Raw genomic sequence first — 9,412 nt, forward strand, 5'->3', positions numbered from 1 at the left:
GTGGGTAGGTTGCCTTGTGAGTGTGTTTCTTGATCACCAAGCATGTTTTGCATTTGTATATCTTTGCTTTTCATATGTTTACTAACCAAAAAGTACAAAAATATTGTCATTCTAACCTTGTTGCTTGCAGATGAAGCAATTAGGTCAAAATCAGTCAAAGTCAGTCATTGCAGTGGATGGTGGCCATTCTTGCAGAATCTGGGCACCATGATCAATAATCAAGAGTTCATACATCTTATGACATCATTTGGAATCAAGATCTCAAAGAATTAGGGTTTGGAATTCATCAGAAGGTGCTTCAGTCAAGCAAAACCCTAGAAAGTCAAACTTGGTCAACTGTCCATTTAATCAGTGATTTGGGGATGGGATTTGGTCTGAGAGGTCTCATTCATGTCTATACAAGCCTCATATATCATGTCAAGCATCCACAGTGAAGAAAATAAAGTCAGACAGGAAATTTCCAAAAATAGAAAGTTGACCTGTAATTCAAATTTGCCAAAAATGGAAACTTCTTGATCTTAAACTTACATCATGATACAAGCTTCAAATGAATTTTTGCCCAACATGAAAGTTGAAGATCTTGTTCTCCCATTTCCAAAAAGTCCAAGAACTCTCAATTCCCATGTATGGTTGGCAAGATATGATCATTTCATCTCCACAATTTCTTGAACTTCAAAGGGCCATATCTCATGAACCACTTGGCCAATTTTGGTGGGGTTTTTTCCTACAAGCTCTATTTGTTCCCCTATTTCCAAAAATGCATTCATCTTTCACCAAAACCACACCATGCAAAATGGCATTTTTGGACTTGACTTCATTAATTTCAAGTATGTGCAAAAAGTGATTTTTTGATTTAGACATTTTCAGCACATTTGGCCATTTGGGACTTGTTTATAATGTTGTTTAAAACTTGTTTGAGGCCCAAACTCGGCCAGAATCACACCTCCTTGTTGCAATTGGCTCAAAAGTTAGCAAAATGCAAATTGGCTTCATTTAAGTTAACTTTGATTAGTACCTTCATTACCAATGTTAAACAGCAAATATATAGTGAATTGTCTGTCATTCTAAACCCTAGCTAGCAGCCATAATACAAACAGAATTCTCTCATTCTCCAAAATCACCATTTTCATATCTTTGCATTTTCGCTCAAACCCTTCAAAGCACTCGAGCCACTCTTCCTTCATTCATCACCTAGCCATCATTTGGAGCTCTTTTGAAGCAGCAAACCCCAGCTGGAAGCTCCTTTTCATGTTCTGTTTTCTCCATGGACCAACAATGGTGAAATTGGATTTGGACACTCCCAAGACTTGCTGAGCTCGATTTCTTCAAGAATCCATCAATATCAAGCATAAGGAGGATCTGTTTGAGCCTGCATCATCCAAACAACCACTGTTTCTCAATTTTCTTCACAACCAAGTAAAGTTTCGAATCTCTCATTTCTCTAAATGTTGCCATGTTTTGTGTAGTTCTTGCCTTGCTGAGTATTGTGAACCTTGTATCATTCGAATTGGTTAACTATGCTGTGAGAAATCTGGATTTTCATTTTTGTGCTCAAACTTGTTTTAGTCGATTTGCTTTGATGATGATGATTTAATGAAAACCATGGCTAGATTATGACTGTGCTTGCTTCATTGGTTTGATTGGTATGCATATCCATGATTTCTGGGTGAATTAATCTTTTCATGTTTGAATGTTGAAGATGATTACTGCTGTTTTAAAACCCTAGAATCTGCCCAGAAATTTGCATGATTCGTGTTTGGTTTATTGTTGTTTGGATGTTGCATGAACATTGTTGTTCCATTGCCATGCTGCTTGTGCATTTTCTGGATGAATTTCGCATGATGATGATGAACCATGAAGATGAAATGTTGTTGCTGTTGCATAAACCCTAAGGGCATTGAACCCAGAACTTGATTGGTTGTTGTTTGAATTTTTCTGCTTGCTTACTGTTCCATTGAGAATCAACCAATCACAACATTTCGTTGCCTGGCCTTAAACGATGCGTTTTGATAAATGATATGCATATTCACAAAAATGCCACTCGGTCAACCTTTGACTTATCAAACCATGTTCTTTTGCTCATTTTATTCCAAATTGATACAACATCTTACAAAAAATCATTTCTCACTCATTTCAACTCCAAAATTCATGAAATTTTTTCCATCATATTCACATGAATGTCTATTATTTTATCATGATTTTTGCTGAATTTTTGGTCGGCTGGATTTTAAATGGTATTAGGTTTCTTGACATGTATGCACATTTTACACCTTTTGCCATTTCTTTTGTGAAATTGTGATGATGTATCCAATGCCCCTGAAATGTTTTGTGGTTAATCTACACTCATTCATGTTTGTTTTGATGTAGAGTTCTTGAATTTATCATATGTGGTTTGTGAGATATGAATTTTGGAAGTAGGGTGTGACAATTTGTGTCACACCATTGATATGCAATTTCATGATTTTTGTTGACATTCTTCCTGACTCCCAATTAATGTGAAATTTTGCATGATCCTTCTCTTATATGTCTAGTTGACTTGTGAATTTTCCTGGAATTAATTATGCCATTTCCTATTTGTTTGAGATTTTTCTTCTATGCCTGGTCAATTGTTGACTTTGTGTGATACATCTTGCCATTTCATTTGGGAAATTCTCATACTTTATTGGATGATCATGAAATTTTACATGTGCATACTAGACATCTTAAGCTTTGCATTGGTGTTGATCCCATTCATTTCTCATCTGTTATCATTGAGTTATGATTTTTTGAAGTTGATGCTCGTTTGTTTGACTTCTTTGTGCATGCTTGAAATGGTTTTGACTTCCTGATTTTAATTGACCATCTTCCCATGATCCAATTGAGCTGAAATTTTATATGCATGTCATTATGTGGATTGTGTTTGAGCATGAATTATTTTATGATTTTTGGAATTGATTATGTTTGAGTTTGAGCCAAGTATTTCTGTTGACTTCTATGTGCTCTTTTTTGCCATGCTTTGCATTCTTTTGTTTATGAAATGATGATGATGCATGATGTGAACATGAAATCAATTGGGTTTGCTTCTTAATTGTTTAAACTTGATTTTGGTTGACTATCCCTTGCTGTTTTGACTTTCTCATTCATTTTTGACCCTAGGCTTGTCCTAGTGGTCCTGTGGCTTATGTTTGAGTTCATTGTTTCAGGTTAAGCTACTAATGCTTCAAAGAGATCATTACAATTTGATTAAGCTTGATTGTTTATCATGTGCTAACCTCTTGGTTTTGTAGGTGGTTTGACTCATATGATTTGAGTCTTGTGCTTTGCACACTTGCCTGTCTGTTTTGACTGTTGGTTTCTACCTCTTTCTGATTTAAATTGTTGAACTGTGTACTGATTTGTTTGACTATTTCAGGTACCTTTAGTTGCTTAAGTTCTTTGAACTTGCTTTGCTTTTCTATTTAGCAATTTGCTTTGAGGTATAATTCCTTTTTCTTCATGTAGTCTGGAAGACCTGGCATGTTACTTGGCCAGGCAACTGTCTGAAGTCCTCCTTAAGAGGCAATGCTTGTGTGTGTTTAAATTTTGTCCCAAGCAGGAAAAGTCCTTTAAATAAGGCAATTGGTAGATCAAAGGGATAAGCAACCTATCCCCTACTATTCAGTGAGTCTTCTCCTTGCTCCCATTACATGGTTGTAGCATTGATATCAAAACCCAAGATCTATCGAGTCAATAATGTGGAAAGAGCTCCATCTTTCTGAGCTCCCACACTTTCTGATATTCAAATGCTCTCCCTGATCAGGGATAAGAGCAATGAGGCACACCCCTCATATCCTTTCATCTGCTTCACCTTAGCCTCTCAATGGCAAGGTTAAGAGCAAATCTTTGACCCTATTCCAGTTGGCCTCAGTGCCTAACCCTCTTGTATGAGCCTCCTTGTTTGGTTATAGAGTGTGCTGTTTGATTCTCATTGATTGATTGATTGCTTCCTATGCACATGTTTGCTTGTTGCTTTATGCATTTGTCATCATTAATTGTTCATTAGTGCATGATCATCCCATTTGTCTTTGTGATGCTATAATTGTTGTTTACCCATTGAGGACAAGTGTAAGTCCATTTCTTTGGCCATTGCTCCTGTGATATGGAAGGATAGAGTGTAAGACCTCATTGGTCACTCATATCTTCTGTTGCTTTGATTGTATGTGAGGATGCAATTATAAGTCCCTGTAAGTTGGCATTTGCTATCCTGTGATCATAATTTGGTTTGTTTGATTGTATGTGAGGTTGCAATTATAAGTCCCTGTAAGTTGGCATTTGCTTTCCTGTGATCATATTGTTGCTTTTGTTCTTGTATGTGAGGATCCATTGTAAGTCCCTGTAATGTGGCATGGGTATTCCTATGAGCATACGTGCAGTTAACCTAAGTCCAGATAGATTGGCAGTTGACTTTCCATATTTCATCTTCGTTTTCTTCTGAGGAGATTAGTGTAAGTCCGTTGAGTGGCATCTGATATCCAGTTTTGTTTTAGGAGATTGGTATAAGCCCAGTGATTGGCATCCAGTATCCGCTTTTTGGATTTCTTCCTTGTTTGTTTGTTATTATCCATTGCTTATTCCAAAGGATACACTTGAATCATCTGCTATATGATCTCAAGAAGTGAACCTTCTAAGAAGTTTTACAATCCATCTTCATCCATTCATCCTCATTATGTCCTAAACCTTTTCACACATTGATTTCAAGCTTGACATAGATATTGTGCAAACATCTTCATGCTTTTCTAACTAAAAACCTGGACCCAAGTCCTTGACTTTTTTTCAAACTCCATTTCATAATACTTCTTTTGAATTAACTTTAATTATACTTTAACTCCATTTTCATAATCACAATCAATTAACTTCACCCGTTCACTGGTTTTGGCTTTGTCCATTGTTAATCTTTTCATGCATTAGCCATAGGTTTCAATTATCATTGTGGTTGATGTAAATCTTGCCTATCCTTAGTGAGTCGACTATAAGACTTCCGTACTGAAAACAGGGTTAACCCCTCTAGTGCGTCGAAGCTATCCTCGCGTGGTGGATGTTGGTCTTGGTCGAGTTTTCTCCCATTGATAATGAAGAGCCTCAGTGCTATTGTTTAAAATTGAATCCACCAACTTTTGGAAATCTTTTAGCCGAACTACGGCGTTTTGATCCTTACCTTTGATGGAAGGTACGTAGGCAGCGGGTTCATCCGTTCAAACCCAATAAAAATTGTATATTCTTTTCTCATCATCCCAATCATGTTTGCACAATGTTTATGTCATAACAAATAACAATTTAGTACAACAAGTGTGAAAAGGGCTCCCTAGGAGTACCTAGGACGTAGTGGGTGCCTAACACCTTCCCATTGCGTAATTTACCCCTTACCCAGACTCTCTGATCTTTTTATTAGTTTTCTACGTGTAAAACTTCTTAGGCTTTTGTTCGCTTTTTAGCCAGTCCTTTGGATAAATAAAAGTGCGGTGGCGACTCGAAAATTCATTGTATACCTTGCTTATGATTTAATCAATAAATCATATAGCGACGAATACACCGCTACAGAAAAGTGGCGACTCTGCTGGGGATCACAAACGGTCCTTGGTGGTATTGCCTACTTTTCACCTTTGTTGTGCTATATTGTTATTTGTTATATGACATATTTTTGTACAATTTGGGATAACTGTATTGATTGTAATGTTTGAATTGCTTGATATACAATTGATGTTTGCTTTGGTGATCTGTGAGATGAGTTCTATACCCGAACTCGAGTGCACTCTAGGATAGGAGAATGGCATAGTCTTGTCGACTGGTGTGGAGTATTCCTTAGCCAGTTGACTTGCGAGTCCATTCACTTGGTGGAGGTCATGTTGAACTAATAATGTCACACAAGTTATTTGTGGTTAGGCATTATTCTTTCAATCATGTGCCGCAGAAGCCAAGGACCTTAGCTTACCAAACCCATCTTGGCCTATTTTTAGGAACGTAGTGCGGAGGTCGTTCAGATGTAAGTTCTGATGCGATTGTTACGCGATACTACACTCATAAGAGTTTCTCTTGAGAATATTCTTGGAATACGAGTATTCGTTCCTCCGATAATATTCGAAAGATGGAACGATGATTATGGGAACCTCTGATAGAACATGTCTGGCAGGTTTAAACCCTAGTACACTCCCTTTGGGTGGTTCTTAACCGAGACTCCATGCTCGTGACTCTCAACAAACCCATGATTCATGGTTGAGTCGTTCGAACATTGTTAATATCAATGGAACCCGGATCAGGTGTAAAACCTAAAATCCACCAAAGCGGCTGGTTGATATTAAGGATGTCCGAGCCGGTTCATGTACCGTTAATATCAATGGAACTTGGGTGTCGATAAGGTGAAAACCTAAATCCACCAAAATGGATGATTGATATTAGGGATACAATGAGCTTTCCCACGACCTTTGTTTGGTGTGCCTTGCTTGATCCTTGAGTGTGTTTGTTGCATTCATGCATTCACGCATTCATCCGCATCCATGTCATCAGATAAAAAGAAAATTTTCAAGGAACTCAAAGGAGTTTATTTGCAAAAATTTTCAAACATGAAAAAACCGGGAAAATTTTTTCACCTGATATATCTGATGAGATATTCTCATATATGATCAAAATGCTTAAATATTTCAAAGTTTGCAAATAAAACCTTCGAGTTCCTTTGAAATAAAAAACAAGCATATGCATAAACACTTCATGCATCATTCGCATAAGCAGGTGTTTTGTTCCGGTCTCCCGTCCTGTGGTCTGACCCTGCGATCTTCATTTATTTTGAAGACGCATCTCGCCGGTATTATGCCAGAGCCATCTCTACCAGATTGATGGATCATCCTGAGCAAGAGAATTGTGAACTCAAGGAGGATTTTGCCAGACTTAGCGCTGTTGATGGATTTATTCCTGGTTAACCAATTCCGGGCTGGCATTGGCTACTGTTCTGGGGCATGTAATGAGAAAGGCTTGTTCACAAGTGGAGGATTCATCCATGATGATCAACTTGAAGGAGAAGCTGCTGCTATCTTGGAAGAGGATGCAGAGGACCTGAACAATTTCATCATTCCTGGTGGTGTCTGCCACAATTGGGTCGCTGTGGATGTTCCTACGGTCATTCATAAGTCAGCGTGATTTGTTCACTTTGTTCAAAACCCTTCTCCCATGCCAAAAGGAGAAGTGATGACATTGTTGGCAGCATTTAAATGCAATGATGTTTTCATTCAATTAATGCATTGTTAAATATTTGTTTTTCCATTTGTTTTCACTTTTTGCTTTTGCATGAAATCAGTGATCACAAAAAACCCTGAAAAACAAAAACAGCTTTTTCATCTGCATAAATGATTTGCTTGTTTAAATTCAAAAGCTTTTCATTATCCAGAATCATTATGCAGGGATTTCTAAACCCATTGAACATGATGATCCAACGCCATCTCCCAATCTTGAATTCCTTGTATTTGAGGCAGAAGAAGATGATGTTGAAGGGGATTCCTGATGAGATTACCCGCCTTCTTGAGCACCAAAAGAGGCTCATTCAGCTGTATCATGAGAATCAGCAAAGCAGTCAAACTGGGGCATTGCAAATGCAATCAAAAAAAAAAAAAAAAAAAAGAGGGTAAAAAAAAAAAAAAAAAAAAAAAAGAAAATCAAAAAAATCAGGAAAATTTTTTTCAAAATTTTTCCAAAAGAAAAAAGAAAGGTTATACCCTCAAGTCCCTAGTTGACTGATGCTGAATGGATTCAGAGTCGTTACGACCAGTTGAATTTGATTGAAGAGAAGCGATTGACTGCCATGTGCCATGGTCAGTTATATCAGCAGAGAATGAAGAAAGCATTCGATAAGAAGGTCAAGCCTCGCGTATTCCGAGAAGGTGACCTTGTGCTCAAGAAAGTTTTGTCTTTCGCGCCCGATTCCAGGGGCAAGTGGACTCCGAACTACGAGGGTCCATATGTTGTTAAGAGAGCCTTTTCAGGCGGAGCTTTGATGCTTACAACAATGGATGGGGAGGATTTCACTCGTCCTGTGAATTCAGATGCAGTCAAGAGATACTTTGCCTAGAAAAGAGTATATGCAAATGAAAAAACAGAATAGCTCGCTAAGTTGAAAACCCGAAAGGGCGGCTTAGGCAAAAATGAGCGTCTCGGTGGAGAACCCGCAAGGGTAATCCAGGCAAAAATTAGAGACTTGAAAAAAAGAGAATATTTGCATCCCGCTAGATTGAGTACCTCACCCTGGGGCAATCTAGGCAAAAATTAGGGATTTGGCAAGTAACTGCATCCTGACAAGACTTTCTGGTTCATCAGTCGTCGTTTCGTCAGAAGATTCTCGATTCGTCGTCAACTGAAGCTTCGGATACATCGAGATTCAAATTGGTAGAGAAAGGATCATTATGTTCAATGTAGCCCTCTTCCAATATATATCACTGATTTCAAATTTGTACAGATCTATGGAGTCTTGCCATTTGCAGACTACCATTCTATCAAATCAATTTGAGCTTTTTATCCAATTATTTGCACTCTTATTTGTTTCAATTCAACAAATGTTTTGCATGTTTTAAATTGATAAAATGTCATTGTTTTAAACAAATAAACTTTTCAAAAAAAAAAAAATATATATATATATATATTATTTTTAAACAAAGTGAACATTCACAATATTGAAAGGATACTCAAGAATATCTCAGTGCTCTCCCGAGGGTGGCATGATTTTCAACAGGTAAGACATTTGTTCATATTCCTGGTTTGGTGGTATCTTCTTTCTTCAGATCTTTGTTGGGGTTGTTCCTCAAACAAAGTTGTTGGTGGGGTTGTTCCCCAGTATAGTCGCAAGTAGAGTGTTGTTGAAGACTTCGTTCTCTCCAGCAGCAGTTGTCCCCAGCATGGGTGTTTCCTTTAGAAGTTTCGGTGGTTGATGGTTTGTCATCTTGGTGCCCCGTCGCTTTCTCCAGTGGGTCGTATGCCCCAGACTTTATTTGTCTCCTCAGCACAGTCATGAGTAGAGCTGTTTATTTGATATCCCCATCGGATTTGCGAGCAGAGTTGTTATCACTCTTCCCAGTGCAGTCGCCAGCGGAGTTGTCTGTTTCCTCAGCACGATCGCTTTCTTTTTGAAGACTCGGTAAGTCAGCGGTTTGATACCCGGTACTTTACCTTTTCCCCGGCGAAGTCGTCTGCGGAATTGTTGCTATCTCTCCATCAGAGTTTTTCTCTTCAGCAGAGCAGGATTTATTTTCCTACTCAGTGGACGAGTTTATAGATGAAATAATCCTCGCGGTGGTGGGTGTTCCTTGGTTTGCTGACTACGCAAACTACCTGGTGGGTAGTATAATTCCTGATGACTTTGATTATAACAAAAAGAAAAAGTTTCTTCATGATTGCAGGTTTTATTTGTGGGACGAAC

Source organism: Lathyrus oleraceus, chromosome 3, assembly GCF_024323335.1.
Source record: "Lathyrus oleraceus cultivar Zhongwan6 chromosome 3, CAAS_Psat_ZW6_1.0, whole genome shotgun sequence".
Classification (NCBI taxonomy): domain Eukaryota; kingdom Viridiplantae; phylum Streptophyta; class Magnoliopsida; order Fabales; family Fabaceae; genus Lathyrus; species Lathyrus oleraceus.